This window comes from Dendropsophus ebraccatus, chromosome 8, assembly GCF_027789765.1.
Source record: "Dendropsophus ebraccatus isolate aDenEbr1 chromosome 8, aDenEbr1.pat, whole genome shotgun sequence".
Lineage (NCBI taxonomy): Eukaryota > Metazoa > Chordata > Amphibia > Anura > Hylidae > Dendropsophus > Dendropsophus ebraccatus.
The window spans coordinates 113,270,707-113,287,484 of NC_091461.1; the positions used below are offsets into that span (position 1 = coordinate 113,270,707).

The following is a 16,778-nucleotide window of genomic DNA, read 5'->3' on the forward strand; positions in this document are numbered from 1 at the left end:
GGGGTCTGTGTAGCTGACATGGGGGGAGTGAGGGAAGATAACAAGTGACATGACTCACTCACTCACTGAGTGCACTCAGCGGCAGGAGGGAGTATGGGGGAGGGGGTCCTGTAGCTGGTTATGTGCCAGGAGTCAGTCACGAGTCATTATTGAGTTGCAGAATGTCAGATGGCTTACAGTTACTCAGCCAATGGGAGCTGAGCAAGCTGAGTCACCTGACCAGGCAGGGGAGGGGGAGGCTGGTGTAACAGGAGCTAGAGCAGCCCTCCTGCTGATGACACATCGTCACTAGAAGGAGCTGATAGAGGAGCCTGGTGACGACAGTAATTAGGGATGTGTCAGGAACCGGACAGCAGGACAAGACAAGACAGTGAGCCCTAAGCTCAGCCCCGCCCATTGTCTTGCCCCAATCCGCCCTAAGATTACGGCGAGCAACTTGGCGACGGTCCCTGCACTAACTAGGTGGAACACAAATACAAGACAGACAAACACAATGAAAAATAGTCACAATCCAATAAACGTAGTCAAAGTCCAGGCAATATGGTCAAGGGCAGGCGGCAAGCAAGGGAGGTCAAGGAATAAGGCAAAGATCAGGGATAGCAAATACATAGAAGATACAAGCGGGCAGAGACAAAGTCAATAACCAGCAATAAGTGCACAGACTGAGGTTTGTTATATAGGAGGCCAGGGTTCTGATCCAGAACGTAATTGGTTCATCCCCCTGATCTCCAAGCACAGACAGCTGAGAACAAAACAGATCCACTGGCAGGAAGACCTGTCAGTCCCAGCAGAACCAGAACACAGATTAACCCTGACATGGCCAGACAGAACTCAGTATGTGAAGTCGGGTGTGTCTCCCAAAGAGAGCAAATAAACCAGAGTTCACACACAGCAAAACAAAACACAGAACAGAATAAGAGAATATCAGCGCCTTCTCGGCCGCACAGCACGAGCAGAGAGACGCATAACGCTCCGAAAAGATACCATCCTGACAGTATGAAGGAGTTTCTTACACTTCCTGGTGAGGGGTTGAGGGGGGAAAAGATAGGGAAGGAGGACAGACAGGTGATTGAAGTATATTACAGTGTTATATAACTTTGTAATGTGCTTCACTTACTGGAAAAAGTTTTTCATGGGAGTTGTCCTTTAAGTAGGTCACTCTGAGTTATGAACATGATTTTGTTTTTAGAACAAAAATCCTTCTCACAGTCAGATCTAATCCTAGTGGTGGCTGCAGATAATGAACAATTATTTCATATAACTCTATGTCTTCTTGTCAATGGCCAGTAGTAGGGATGGTCCGAACCGAGTTCGGTTCGGGTTTGTACGAACCCGAACCCTCAGTAATGACTCCCGCTGTCTGCTGATCCAGCGGGAGGACCACCTGGAAAACTGGGATATAGCCATAGGCTGTATCCCAGTTTTCCAGGCGTTCCTCCCACTGTATCCACCCGCTCCACGGAGCGGGCAGACAGCGGGAATCTGCTGCCGAGCGTTCGGGTTCATACGAACCCGAACCTCAGCAGGTTCGGACCATCCCTAGCCAGTAGCAATCCCCCCATAGAGACAAGACACTCAAGTGATATATGGGGGACCAATGTAATAGGGGACCTGACAGTGAATTGTACCCCCTGCCTGCTCATGAGACTGTCATGGCCGCCACCTGCAGCTGCCATTCGCATCATGTTAAAGTTTAACCTCTATTCAATCTTACTTGGACTGCCACAGATAGGTGAGCGCTCTACTCGGCTATCTTCGGCAATGGCATAGTAAGTAGATGGAAAGGCAGCATGCATGGTCGTCTGCCGACCCATTCACGAGGGGGTGAGGAACCACTGTTATCTTTTTCACATTAGGGGGGTGAGGGACCACTATTGTCTTGTTGGCATGAGGGGGGTGAGAGACCACTGTTGTCTTGATCGTTGGGGGTCCCACCCATCACCTTTAAAGGGTAATTTCAATCTACTTTATGCGAATGTCTATCAGATGTGGAACCCGTCCACTCCATCCAGGCAGAGAGCAGGAGATTTTAAGAAACTTTGGAATTGGGTTTATTAGGCAAATATGCCATTATCTGCATTTATGAGGACTTTCCCCAGGTCCCCCCCCTCTCTCATTCACTGTTCATTATCAGGAAATCTCGACTCTTTTACAGCAGTCGGGCCCTGTTTAACTTATGGAGAGGGGAGGAGGGAGGAGGGAGATTAGTTGCCAGCAGAGAACAAAGGATTACACAGTGGGAGTTGCATAAACGCTGGTATTCAGAGGTCAGGGAGGTCAGTGCTGACTTCAGAGGAGATAGCCCAGTGATGTAGAGGTAAATTAACTCTTTGGTGTCCTGGTTTGGTGCCTCATCTCCCTCCAACCCTCCCCTCTCCATCAAAAACAATGAAGACAGGAGGGAGAGCTTCAAACTCGTGATAAAAATAAATTTTTCGGCTAATAAACCCAATTGCAAAGTTTCTTAAAATCGCCTGTACTATTGATTTCTGCAAAAAAAATAAAAAAAATAAACGACAGTGACACTTTAAGGCGGCTTGCAGTGCTGGGGTCCTGGGTTCAAATCCCTCCAAGGGCAAAATCTGCAGAGAGTTTGTATGTTCTCTCCATGTAAAGTGCTGCGGAATCAGATGGCGCTGCATAAATATTGTGGTATGTATGGGTGTGTATGAATGTAGTCCCCTAACTTTCCTATAGCATCCCTATCTACATCAATAGGACGCACCAGCAATGCTTGAATAATGTGCTGCCTTTATTACCGCTGAAGTCTGAAAAATCATTCGGTGATATTTTGCAGCCGTCGCCCACGTTCACGGGCAAATGCCATTAATTTCATTATCCCATGTAGCATGCATACGTCCGCCTAGGCAGCGGCGAGCACTTTGCAGATGCTTTTCCATATTCTTTAGCTTTGCTCCTATGTAACTTCAGCTAATTGTCAGCTGTCTACATGAGGTGAAGACTGATGTAAATGGCTTTAGGACAGGAATAATAACATATTTTCATCTGCCGCTTCATCACGCTTGCACAGAACGTTCTCGCCAGCTGCGGTGACTGGTGCCGGGGAGGAGGCTTTGGATTAATACTATTAATGAAATTCAGTCTTGTAAACAATAGTATTTAATTAGTAACAAAATCATTAAAATATGAGGCCGATGCGGTGGAGCCGAGCCGGCGAGATTAATTGGCTGCGTGATTTACATGAACAAGTCTACATCAGGACGCCCTTACAAAAAAAAAAAAATCCTAATTAAGATTTATGCTCCACATCCAAAAGTAACTATATAATTGACTAGATACTTTATTGGGTCACGTATTTGGTGGAACATAAAGAAAAAGAACCCAGAACGAGACAATAGAAAGAACTTTCTAAATTAAGCAGTCCCATGCAAAATTACCTAAATAACAGTAATGTGGGAGGGCATTCACCTACTACTAATCAGCCTTGATGACCACAAAATAGTCTTTTATCTTCATGGCAAGAATATCCCAGCACTCGTCTCCAGTACCAAATATCATGGAAGCTCAGAACGGTTCCTACACTACCAGTAGATCCTTATGGTTAAACCCCTTAGATGCTTTAGTCAAATTGTGATTGCAGCATCTAAGTGGTTTATGGACATCTGTCACCCCATCCATCACTATTGCCAGGACCTGGATAGATCTCCATGGCGCAGGGGACCTAATAACGCCCCACAGGTATGCAATGTATTTGCACCTACTATCCCTGAGGAAGTTCTCTTGGAGGACAGAACACGTGGGGCGTCTTGTTCCCCCACTCACTCTGGAGTAACAATACCATTAATGTTTATAGCCACCATGGGGTTCATTGCACTTTATACGATATTTTATACCAATTTTTTTTTGCATTTTATTGTTATTTTTTTCACATTTTGTTGTGCAGTCCATGTATACCTGTTCATCTTTTCTTGGGTTGTGCCTACTAGGCCGTACAGTTCATCTGTCAGGGCTTGATAGTTGACAGGCATAGTACAATATAGTACGGTAGTAACGCTGTGTATTATATGAGTTATCTGGAGCTTTCATGTCAAAGCCCTCTTGTGGTAAGTAAAGTTTTTAAAAAAAATTTAAAAGGAAAGTTTTTTAAAATATAATTTTATATCAAAAATAAAATCCCGCACCCTTTTAACTCACTGCCGCTCTGTGCCGCTCCACCCCGGGTGCCTGGAAAAGTTTTCCAGGGCCTTACCCAGCTTTTCCCTGCACCTGGAGCAGAGCTGTGGTACAGTCAGCGATCATTTGAAAATAATAAACTGCACTTACCTCCCTGGCTTCTGCAGCTCCAGCGGTATCTTACCGACCCTTGCCACTTTTCGACCACTTCCGTGACGTTGCAGGCCCTCTAAGCCAGGCACTTTTTTTTATTTTCAAACGACGTATTCCCAGGCATATATTAAAAAAAGGCCCCTGCCCGGAGTACCCCTTTAAGTTATCAGTAAAATTGTTATGAAAATAAAGTAAGAATCTGAATAAAATATAAACTATTATTTTTCTATGTGAAGCTCGGCATCCCAACCTTGCCTGAGAGATCAGGCTTTTCATATTGTAAATGCATTTACGGTCTATTATTCGTGTACACTAAGTGAGGCCATGCTTGCTTCAAAGTACTCTAATAGAAGAGAATTTGTTCTCATTAGTAAGAAGCGCATAGTACCAATACAATCTGTTACGGGAACATTTGGGTTTATGCTCAAATAAACCTTCCATGGACATTAGACGTTAGATGTAAACTACCATCCATTGTGCTAGAATCAGTTGACTTCAGTATCTAATGTCTAATGGAGCCGTCAGACCTCTTGTTTGAATAATAATAATGATTGCTCAGTTTGATAATTCATCGGCCTCAGATGTTTCATGATGACTACCATTTTGGTACAATCTTTCAACTCCAAGATTTCCTTAGTTTCACGCATAACCCTCCCTGGAGCAGTGGACTTTGCTGCAGAAACATACCCAGGTTGAGGTCTCCAGTAAGTTACGGATTGGCAGCAGTGGTGTCAGTAGCATAGTCAGGGACGTAGACAAGAGTTGTTACTAAGAGAGTGGCCTTGAATGTCAAAGTCCAGAAGCTGAACAGGGAACATGGTCAGGAATGGAGCAGAACCAGGAATGGAATCCAAAAGACAAACACAAGCATAGTCAGGATCTACCTTAGGAGTAAGCGCAGTAATAAAAGCCATCGGGCATGACGCCATCTCCACCACCAGTCATACATGGTCAGGAATGGAACAGAACGAGGAATGGAATCCAAAAGACAAACACAAGCATAGTCAGGATCTACCTTAGGAGTAAGCGCAGTAATAAAAGCAATCGGGCATGACGCCATCTCCACCATCAGTCATACATGGTGCATAGTGGAGCAGAACCAGGAATGGAATCCAAAAGACAAACACCAGCATAGTCAGGACCAACCTTAAGAGTTAGCTAAGTAACAAAAGCCATCAGGCATGACCTCCTCTCCGCCACCAGTAATACATGGTCAGGAATGGAGCACAACCAGGAATGGAATTTAAAAGACAAACACCAGCATAGTCAGGACCAACCTTAGGAGTGAGCTAAGTAACAAAAGCCATCAGGCATGACCTCCTCTCCGCCACCAGTAATACATGGTCAGGAATGGAGCACAACCAGGAATGGAATTTAAAAGACAAACACCAGCATAGTCAGGACCAACCTTAGGAGTGAGCTCAGTAACAAAAGCCATCAGGCATGACGCCATCTCCACCACCAGTCATGCATGGTCCATAATGGAGCAGAACCAGGAATGGAATCCAAAAGACAAACACCAGCATAGTCAGGATCTACCTTAGGAGTAAGCGCAGTAACAAAAGCCATCTCCGCCACCAGTTGCCTTAAAGAACAGATGGCGCAGAGGATCCATAGCGGCTGAGCCATGGCAGGGAGGAGGAAACCATGGTCATTGGATTTCGGCAAGATCAATAAAAGTACCCCTTCTCCTAGGACACCTCCCGAGAAGGATGTCGCCAAGCTTGAAGGGATACTTCTTTATTGGATAATCTATCGTGCATAAGGATTGTCAACAATGTTAATACCCTACTTGCTTTAGAAGTCTCGTTCATTGAGCAGGGCAAAAATTTGTCAACTGAAAAATTGGAAATGCAGCGTAGCGTATCAGGCATGCCCCATGCTAAAGGTCAATGAGCTCTTTAGTATGACCTCCCAATGATAATGATCATCTATGGAATTCACAATGATTTTAGCTGAAATGGCCAACTCATTACAGTGTATAGCGGTATTATTCTACAGGTGGCAAGTGGCGAGTAAAGGTCAACTATTTATATAGCATTCAGCCACTTGAGGAACATTTAAGCACGTACAAAGTCATTTGTATCAATTATAAGACACTTTGTTCATTTACAACAATGAAGCGCTAATCAAAAAATATACTGCGTATTATGACAGAATAATGGTAACCTTCAGACTTCCAGCTCAACCCTGAGCACTTCTTAAATGCACCTCAAGGCCAGGCCAGGATGTAAGAATCAATGACGCACAAGGAAGCAGCCGCCCATGCTGTCAGTTCTTATTCTCTATAGAAAATAGTGAAAGCAAATACCAGAAATCTAATGCATTTTGGACTTTTATCAAAAGTAAACTAAAGTTTAGCACCCAATGCCAGTCTGCTGCAGACAAAGCTAACAGCATATTGTATTAAGAGGAGCGTGGCCTCCAGTTATATAGAAGTTAGTAAAGTGCTGAATACGGGCCAAGCAAGGGCAACCAGATGAATAAGAGGTTTGGTTTGCAAAGACGAAGGGCTTCGGCAAAGCTGCAGAGTGATATAATATCTTTAGATAAATTTATTTCCTCTCAATGGGATATTACACTGAAAAACTTCTTTGCATCATTTAGTAGTACTATATAAAATATATATTTATAATATATATATATATATATATATAATATATATATTATAATACATATATTTATATATATATATATATATATATATATATATATATATACATAATATACATAATAGGATGTTATTACGGCCTCTGCATTTGTGAGTTTTTGCAGGTCACTCACCCCCTCTCAGGGGTACTGTTAGACAGAGTCCTCTCCTTCTCGCTCATTCCTCTGTCCCTCCTCCCTTCCGAGACACAGATCACATGTCCTCTGTCTCTGTTGTAGGCTGAGTTGTAAGCGCTGCTGACTCACGTCTCCAGTGGGAGGTGGACAGAGGAACCCTGTACCCATGGAGGTCTCCCCTGGCTGAAGACTCAAGTCAGTAGACTGTATTGGTGAGTGGTGTCTGGTGTTGCCCCCTAATGGCAGCGGTGCCCCCCTGTAAGGTAGTCTGGCGGCTGCAAGAGTCTTTGGAGTCCAGCTGGAACGACCTCCTGCTGCTGGACTGCCACCCCCAGGAGAGCTACCAGGCAGATCACATCACCATTATGGCCTGATGTACATCTTCTCTGAAGAGGCAGCATCCATCACTGACGCCAAGGTCTTCTCCCGAGGCTCCTTTGCTCTGCCTACTTTCACTGACAGCCATAATTCAGAGGTTACACGAGAAAGTGGTTCCTTTTGTCGTTAGGCCTCTGTCCCTCTCCCAGGCCCTTTCACTTGAAGGCGCACAGCATGTCGGGAGATGTAGTTTCCTCGCCAGCGCCATCTACGTCGATTATAAAAAGTCGAAAAAAACCAACCAAGGCACCAAGAGTGATACATGTGTTTAAAAAGTCAGTGGAGGGTGGTGAGAAAGACATGGGGGCTTTTTAATCTTTTGTTTGGGGAGGGCATGGGTGGAATACCCCTGTAATTCCAAACTGGTCTGTGCCATTTAGTGGTGTTTATTTCAAGCTCACCTTGAGCTTTATAAGTATAAAATAAATCATTTTGATGGACTTTTTTCAACTAGCTATCTATGTAAACCTCCTTTCCATCTGTGTGTTTGGAAATAACCAATGAGGTAATGTAGTCTTCCATTCGGTTCAGTTTTTTTTTTTACTCCAACTAGAAGCCTGAAAACATGACTGGGGATTTAAGCCAAGCTAGAAAACTATACAGAAGAAGAGGTTATCTGATTGGTAACCTCTCCTTCTGGCTTGGCTGATGGGTGACCTCTCCTTCTGGAGAGTCGTCTGGCTTGGCTTAAATTTCTGGTTATGTTCTATGGCTTCTGTTTGTAGTGGAATCTGACTTAAAGGGAAAATCAACATGAAAAGGTGCCATTTTTTGCATGCCCTTGTTTGTTGAGAAATAACCGATGTGCCATACATTACAATTTGATCTACTTGTCTGTCCTCCTCGTCTTTACTAGGGATGATCGAACATCGGGATTTTTCAAGCTCGTTCGAACTCGAATCATCGGGTTTCCATTCAATGTGAATGAAAAGCTGATGGTTCGAGTTCGAACGAACTTGAAAAAGTCTTAGTCCCTAGTCTTAATCCCTAGTCTTTACCCTTTGTAGAATAATTTTTATATGTCCCATTAGTCTATACACAAATTCTGGAAATAAGACAGACAACCCTCATCAAACTATGTGGTCTTGCATAAACCATGTGTTTAGTAGTACGATGATGATCCTACACACTGACATTACATTTGCCATTTGTGTTGAGTAGAGAGGCTGAATTAGACAGCTTCGTCAATGTTCTCCGATAGCTGTAGCCATATTTTTTCAGGATTCCTGGGCTCCATCAAACCTCTGCAGCCACCGGGAGTCAAATACCGAGCGTTCAGGCTCAGGGAACGTTGCCGAACACGAACAGTTCAACCTCTCCTCTCAACACAACGCTACTTGCCATCACTAATTTGTTGTTGATACAGATGGGATCTTTTTTGGGGACCTTGGGATTAAATGACCATCCATATTTCCTTTGTACATTTTCACAAGAAGTTTACAGCTGCATATAAAGTAGTCACATTTTCTTAGCTTTCTTAGCACAGTTGGTCCATAATCTGGAAATAATTTGCCACAATAACATGACACATGTATTGATTAACGTTCTCTCCGCCAATACGCTCACACAAGACAGCCGAATATTAAGTGGCGCACACGGACCGTCTCCCCTTATTGATAGCGCAGCGCTGTCAGCCTGGAGCCCTTTAATGCTAGCGATTCCTTTCATTTACAACTTTATCTTAACCAAAGCTGCAGAAAGGGATTTTTAGACCAGACAAGTCTTTTAATCATGAAGAAGAAGATGTTGAAAGAACGTCTCTTGTTCTCCGTATGATAACACAAGGTTTTGCGAAATGTTCGACTTTGACTGAAGAAATATGCGGGTATGGGATCCGCTCTCTGGGAATCGTTTTTAAAATAGACCAAATTACCTTTACAAAATGTCTATTACTCACCCAAAATAGACCATGAGAACTTCCCACTGGTATTTCCCATAGTAATTATTCTCAGGAAGTCCTTTAAAGTCAATTCAGCAAAAGTTGTACCTGCCTGGCAGTCGAAGCATTGGTTTGGGCAGTTTCCGAACATAAGGTTGATAATGGGTGACAGCGACGGGTCCCAGCACCATGCTGAGTCATTATAGTCTTCAGCATTGAAATGCAATATTAGGTGTGTTTTACACTCAACAAACACTGACTTGTTGACTGTAGTGGTTGATAATGGCTGATATTACGGAACCTATTCCAACAAGGTGGTAAACATCCTCCATACTCAATTTGACCCTTGCCCACTGCAGCAGCTCCATGGGTTGGTGCACATTTTGTAGAGCAGTGGATCAGATCTCACCAAGCGTTTCAGCATACCCTATGCATGTTCATTGGGATTACAGATGGGTGAGTTTGGGTGCCAAAGTAATGTAGGATATTCATTATCCTACAATCACTCCCTAGTGATCCAAGCCCAGTGACACAGAGCATTGTCTTGTTGATGGCACTTTGTTTTATGAAGACCTCCAGAAGATTTTGGTGCAGATGATCAGCTAACAGGTCCATAGCGTTCACCATTAAAGGATTGTGGTATGATGACCAGTGGTCCTAGGGCATGCCAGGAATATCTGCCCGAGGCCGTGGCACCACGACCTGCCTGCTGAATTCCAGTGGTGCACCAAAGGGATATGGCTTCATGGTGTTTACATCAGATGGTTCAGAAGGATACAAGACGTTTCACTCCAGATGACCTTCTGTCATGCGTCCATGGTCCTTTGACAACTTTCTTTGGTCCATGGAAGGCGTTGTTTGCAATGACATGGTGCTCTCAAGGATACCTCTGTCAGTCTTCGGCTTTTAAATCCTACTTAGTGCAAGGTATGCCACCTGGTTATTGTGTATGGACATTTATCATTCTTTAGATGCCAAACAGGCCACCTGATCTTTGCCTTTCAGATCAACCACCAGTCAGATTACTGTCCATTGTTCATCCAGTCTTGGTGCACTTCAATACTGTGGTTCGGAAACCAACAAGTGTGGCTGTATCAGAAATACTAGCACCACACCTCCAAGCCTATGGCTGGCTAATGTTGCTTTTTGCCATGTAAAGAAGAGGTCAACACATATGAGAACCGATCATGACGTGGCCACCAATATGTTATCATGTCATTGGACAGTAAAAACAGTTCTGAATACTCTAGAAACTTCTTTTGTTTTGACAGTTCGTCATATAATTGCAGTTGAAGCATAAAATTGTTTGTGAAATAAATAAACACAATGGAAATAATTCCGGTACAAAGGTATAATCAGGGATATCGACCAAGGACGTTTCAGCCCTAACAGGGCCTATCCCAACATTGCAGAGGATGGTTGGATGAGGTTTTCCTGGCGTGTTCTGCGCTGCAGACGACAGAAAGGCTTCATCCAACCATCTTCTGCGATGTTGAAAAGGGTGATTTCCCTGATTATACCTTTGTACCACAATTATTTCCATTACATACAAACCATGATATGCATTTAGACGATTAGAGTTGAGTGACCCTCAAGCACACTCGGGTTAGTCTGTACCCACACGCTCAGGTTCATCTGCAATGAAGAACTGTCAAAATTAACTATATCACTTGAGTGAGAAAACTTTCCAGAGTGGTTGGATCGTTTTTTTTACTGTCTATTAGTCATCCATATACACCTAGACCACAACCTGACATTTACCCATAATTCTACAATTATCATGTTATTCGCCACTAGGTTCAAGCTGTTCCTAGTGCAGTATGTGGTGGTATTATGTAAGCTTAGTATGGCAATATTATCTTGGCATTGTTTAGGAGTATTCTTTGCACTGTGTATTGTAGAATTATCCTGATATATAGACTTACAGGGGCCACCCTGGTGTTTCCCTATTTAGGTCCCAAAGCTCGCAACAGAGTGAGGACCTGAGGGACTACGTATCAGGGTGGTTTGGTGCTCTCCCCACTAGGAGGCACCCCTTGGCAATGGGCTTCCTTCTCTGGAGAGAGGGATATCTGGCTATTCCCGTGTTTTGAGACTCGTAACTGAGGCTCCACGGACCCCTTTTTTGCATATTCAAATTTTGTATGGGACAATCAATGGAGACTCGTAAATGAGTACGCCATTGGAAGTTTTCGCTGTTCTCCCCGAGTTCAGTGATTGTTGTGTTATGTTGGTCTATATATGTATATATCCAGGATAATTCTACACACATCTATATATATATTTATATATATATATATATATATATATATATATATATATATATATATATACACGTATGCTCTATAAAAACCCATTGCACATGGTGCATTACTCTTTCCCAAATCCATATTATTTTGCCCATTATAGCAGCAATTTTAAATACATTTTTTTTAACACTTATTAGCTCTAACATGCAGAAGACTACATTCTACCCATTAAAACAAGATGTAGTTCGTAGGCTTTTTCGCTCATAATTTTTCCTCTGCAGACTCCCGGTCCGACCCCGTAATCATATGCATATTATATTCAAATGAATGCAAATCTGCTTCGCTCAAATAGAATGTCCTCCTTAACATGCATTTTCTGTTCACTAAATTACAGGTGCGAAGCACGACGGCAATATTTGTGCAGAGAGCTTTTAATAGCTATACGGTAGTAGACTCATATATATAGCGGTAATAAGGAGGACATCCGGGCCTGTGGACACGGCTGAATCTGCATGGCGGTGGTGTTTGCACTAAATATATGTCCTATTTGTCTAAATATAAGTAAATGCTTGTTTTTATAATTATAGAATTATAAACTTGTAATTGCTAACCTTTCCCTGATATTTAGTGACTTACTTATTACTCACTTTTTATTTAAATTTAATCAGCTCCGGGGTGCGAGGAGATATACGGCCTCCTCCATCTGTGCAGTTCTTGTACTGTGTCTTCTGTGGTGACGCCAGCAATACCTTCTTATGGTGAGATGAAGCCGGAATCCAGTTCTGATAAGTATTAAAAGAGGATATTTGTTCATAAAATTGTTATCCTATGGGTCACGTTTCTGATCTGGTTTCCGAATTGGCGCAAATTTTACACCTCCAGGTCATTGTTGAGCTCATAGTCCTCATCCTTGTAGATTTTCTGTTCATTTTGGGAGAATTCCGTTTTCCCTGTCTTCTGCAGAAAAAAATAAAATTGGAAAACTTTTAACATGACTGGAATAGATATGAATCCATCCAAAGGGGAAATAAAAGATTCAAAAGGCAGTATTAAAAAAAAAAATTGTATAAAAAAACCCATAAAATATAATGATAGCACAATGGATGACCTCTTGGGCTTGTGTCTTTCTTCAAAAAGGTGCCCGGATCAGTTGTTCCTTCTTTGGCCAGTATCTTTATGAACCCTTTTACCATATTTTTAACTTTTTGTAAATCCCACAGACTTTGACGCTTGGCTGTTCTCATTGGTCAGGGGCTTACATAGGAAAGGAACCAATGGCAAAGATCAAAATGGGCCACCTGATTTGGGCCATTCTGGATTTTAAGGGGCCCGTGACTGATAACCTTTTTATTATTTTTATACCTGCAATTTTTAAAAATTTTTGCCTAGACAACCCTTTTAACATTAGTGGAGAGTGTTCCCCTCCTCTCAGTACCAATATTTCATGGCTTAAAGGTGTCAAATGCTATTGAAAATAAAAAGAAACCATACTCATCTGTGCTAAGACTGAAATTCTTACAGCTGTGCAGGAATTGCCAGTCATTGACTGCAGTGGTGAGCTGGTTTGGCTAGTAACTGGCTGAGCCAGTAGTTCTCGTCCCGTCACATGAACCGGGAGGCAGCAGGAAGAAGAAAGGACTGGGAGACCAAGCACCGTCAGAAAAGCAGTGGCAAGGGATCAGGGCAGAGGAGTATGCTTTCTTTTTTATCTTCATAACTCCTTTTTTCCTTTTTTCTGGAGCGGGAATACTGCTTTCATGCACTTAGCTTTATTGCATCCCAACATAACCTTAGATATGGAGCCATAATATGGCTGATAGGTTCATATTGTATCTCATTATACATCTGATTTCATGCAGAGACATACAGGTTTTTCTCGTATTAAAGACCAAAACCCAACAGGAAATAAATAGTGGAATTACGAAGACCAAAACCCAACAGGAAATAAATCCTGAAATTACGAAGACCAAAACCCAACAGGAAATAAATCGTGGAATTACGAAACCATCCTGAATCCCAGAGAGACCAGTAGTGACCTGTCTCCACTTTGGGTCAATGGAAGCCACCAAGACTTACCAAGCTGTAGCCATATACAGACCTGCGTATGTATTCTAGCGGTCATTTATACAGTTCTTGTTGGCGTTTTACACCGTACAAGGATGAATCAGACTGTTCCTAGAACCTATTCATATACATTCAATCTACAATCTTTTCCGAGACGGCTTCTCAGTCAGTCCAAGGTTTTCCCTACAGTGTTCCAGCCGGTCAATGCGCCATTATTGTGATTGCATTCCGATCTGGGTGCTATATCTGTTTACCGTCTATCTTTTATTTACAAGTTTTCGAAGTCAGGATAACATTGTGCTGAAAAATGAAAAATAAAATGAAATGTGAAATTGCAGAACACTTTTTATATTACCGTTTAATACACTATTACCAAAGTGAAAATTCAATTCTGCAGTGTCTGTTGAAAAGTTTTTACGTTCGCTACAACTTTACCGTAATAACCTCTCCTGACAAAATTGAAGCTGATGGCTGTCTGAAAATTTTGAAAGCAGATTAAATACTCAGCATGGCGGCGGGAGAACTTGTTATTTATTGAAGAAGCGAGTGGCAGAATAAGCATTTCATTTTGTAATTGATTATGAGTTTGTGTTCTCTCGAGGGGCGGTGAATACAGGTTTCTTCTGTGTTCTGGAATAATTGCATTTATTTGTTACTTTCGGAGATATTAAAATAATGTGACATTTGAAGTGGAGTTTAAAAAAAAAAAGTGAAAAATATTTGTACGGAATATTTTTGCATTGACTTTGAAAATGGCTAGAACGCAATGACAACAGTTGACTTTCTGGTACTATATAGGGTGGAGCCGTGATGGGGAGGACATACACCTTCAATAACTGGGAGCCGATCATCTAGGTGTCAGATATCTCTCTCGCCCGCCCCAATCCTCCCCATACAAAGGAACGTTCAGCACGGCCAAGTGTTCCTGTGTTCTTTACAAGTGCAGCTTATCTCTCCCAGAATAGAGGGCTCGGGCAGTGATTTTCCATCACGAAAGTCACAGCCCTCCAACTGTTGCAAAATTACAATTCCCATTATGCTTGGACAGCCAAATCTTTACCTTTAGTTGTCCAGACATGTTGGGTTTTTAGTTTTGCAACAGCTGGAGGGCCGTGAGTTTGACACCTGTGGTCTACACATAAAGTACTTTGAGAATAATAAATTATAACCAGGGCTATATGGTGATTCCCATTTAAACGACTTGCGTGCAACGTAAACAGGGATGAATCTTTTGCGACTGTGGGGTCTCGGTCACAGTGGTTTGTGAGTGCCACTTCTTTCACTTGTATGAGTGATAGAGTCTCCTGAATGACTGTTTATCCCTAGCTTATAGTAATGGTCTACAACCTGCAGATCTCCAGCTGTTTCAAAACCAAGACTGAAAGTGTGCTAGGATAGCCAGTGTTGTAGTTTTAGTTGTAGTTTCGCAAGAATCACGGGTTGAATGCCACTCTATTGTAGTCTCTACATCCTCTCTGGAGTTTCCCATTAAAAGGGTATGGAACAAATAAAAAGTTGGGGGAAAATCCGTTTTTACACAATGGCCGTTTTGGACTCCATTATGACCCTGGGATGATGATGATAATAATAAAAATATATACAGTAGTACCTTGGTTTAAGAGTAACTTGGTTTGAGAGCATTTTAGTTTAAGAGCTCACAGTTTTTCAAAATTGTGACTTGGTGTAAGAGCATTGCTTTGGTTTAAGAGCTCCCTGTACTGGGTGGGAGGGGCATGGTCGGCATAGCGGGGTCTACAGCCCTGTACACTGACCCAGGAAGTCTCCCCCACCTTCCAAATCATAGCAGATCCACTTCAGGCTGGGGCTCACATCAGGGGACAGGACTGTGGGGGTAATCTCTCCATAGCTGTAACCCCTCTCTCCCCGGACAGAGAGTGCTGCATGTATGTGCCCACATCTGCTCTGCTCATTCCTTCCTGCTCCCTGCAGTCTCTGTCCGCCCTTGTGTTTCCCATCCTCTCCATTACTGTACAGTAACTTATAATATCACATATTCTGCTGTTTCTGAATGTTTGTTTCATCTGTTTTACATGTTATTCAGAATAATAAATCATTGTTTTTGGGGTGTGGAACCAATTGTCTGCATTTCTATGATTTCTTAGGGGAAAAATTTGCTTTGGTTTAAGAGTGGATTTGGATTACAAGCGCAGTCCCGGAACGAATTATGCTCCTAATCCAAGGCACCGCTGTATTTGTATATTGCCAACAGATTCTTCGGATTCTTTTTTTACACTTAGGCTATGTTCACACAACGTATATTTTCGTAAATTACGAGAATATCTGTTACCTTGCCTTCTATGGGATCCCGGCCGTAGCGTATACATATGGTATACACTCCGGCCGGGATACCTAGCGGCGCCGCAAACAACTGACATGTCAGTTTTCTGCTGCCGCTATTTACTAAATAGCGGCTGCAGAAAACCCTGTCAGTGCACACTGTGGAGCGAGCGGCTTCGGCCGCACGCTCCATTGTTTGCTATGGGGAATTCTGATGCATTCATGCGCCCGCATCAGAACTCAGCGTACCGGCCGGGATGATCCTTTCTGGTCCAGGTCACGGAACGGCTGGTCTCATATTTAATGTGAACATAACCTAATACATCATTATTAGGGGTTTATCGGCCCTATAGTCATGATACAGGCGCTGCTTCATGGGCATCACTATATTGTAAAGTGTTATAATTGTAGTATGTTGGTATTGCTGTATTGACTCTCTGGGTGCTCCAGTTTGCCAGTGTTGTATAGGCTGTAATATATTGTGGTTATAGGATATTACTCTATGTTGGTGTATTACTACTAACACATACACCTTCTCCTCTGCGGCACTACTTCATATGCACTGTATGGTTTTTAACATTTCACATCATATGGATTCATATATTTACATTTTTGCTATACAATATGGCTTCTTCCATAATAACGTACAAAAATGATATTGACTAAAAATTGTGATCAGAGAATCAAAAAAAAAGACACATTCCCTTTATTATTTGTCTATGTAGAAAAAGACGCGACTGCAGGAATACTTGCACCATTCCCCCATAGAGAAGCGCTATGTTAGCAGGACCCTCCGCCGCCATGAAGCCCTGACCTTATAAGCGCCTCTTTTGTTG

General features: G+C 42.6%; 1 protein-coding gene across 3 annotated transcripts in view; it reads left to right on the plus strand.

Annotated features, from left to right (window-relative positions):
• ST6GALNAC3 (ST6 N-acetylgalactosaminide alpha-2,6-sialyltransferase 3) overlaps positions 1 to 16,778 on the plus strand; it is a 210,845-nt gene that overhangs the window by 167,214 nt on the left and 26,853 nt on the right. The window contains exon 4 of one of the 3 annotated variants that reach the window (XM_069981473.1): positions 12,249 to 12,312. The exons of the other annotated variants lie outside the window; for them this stretch is intronic. The gene's annotated coding sequence lies outside the window, so the exon portion shown is untranslated. Of the gene's footprint in view, positions 1 to 12,248; positions 12,313 to 16,778 lie in introns of those variants that run through there. 3 annotated transcript variants of the gene reach the window in all.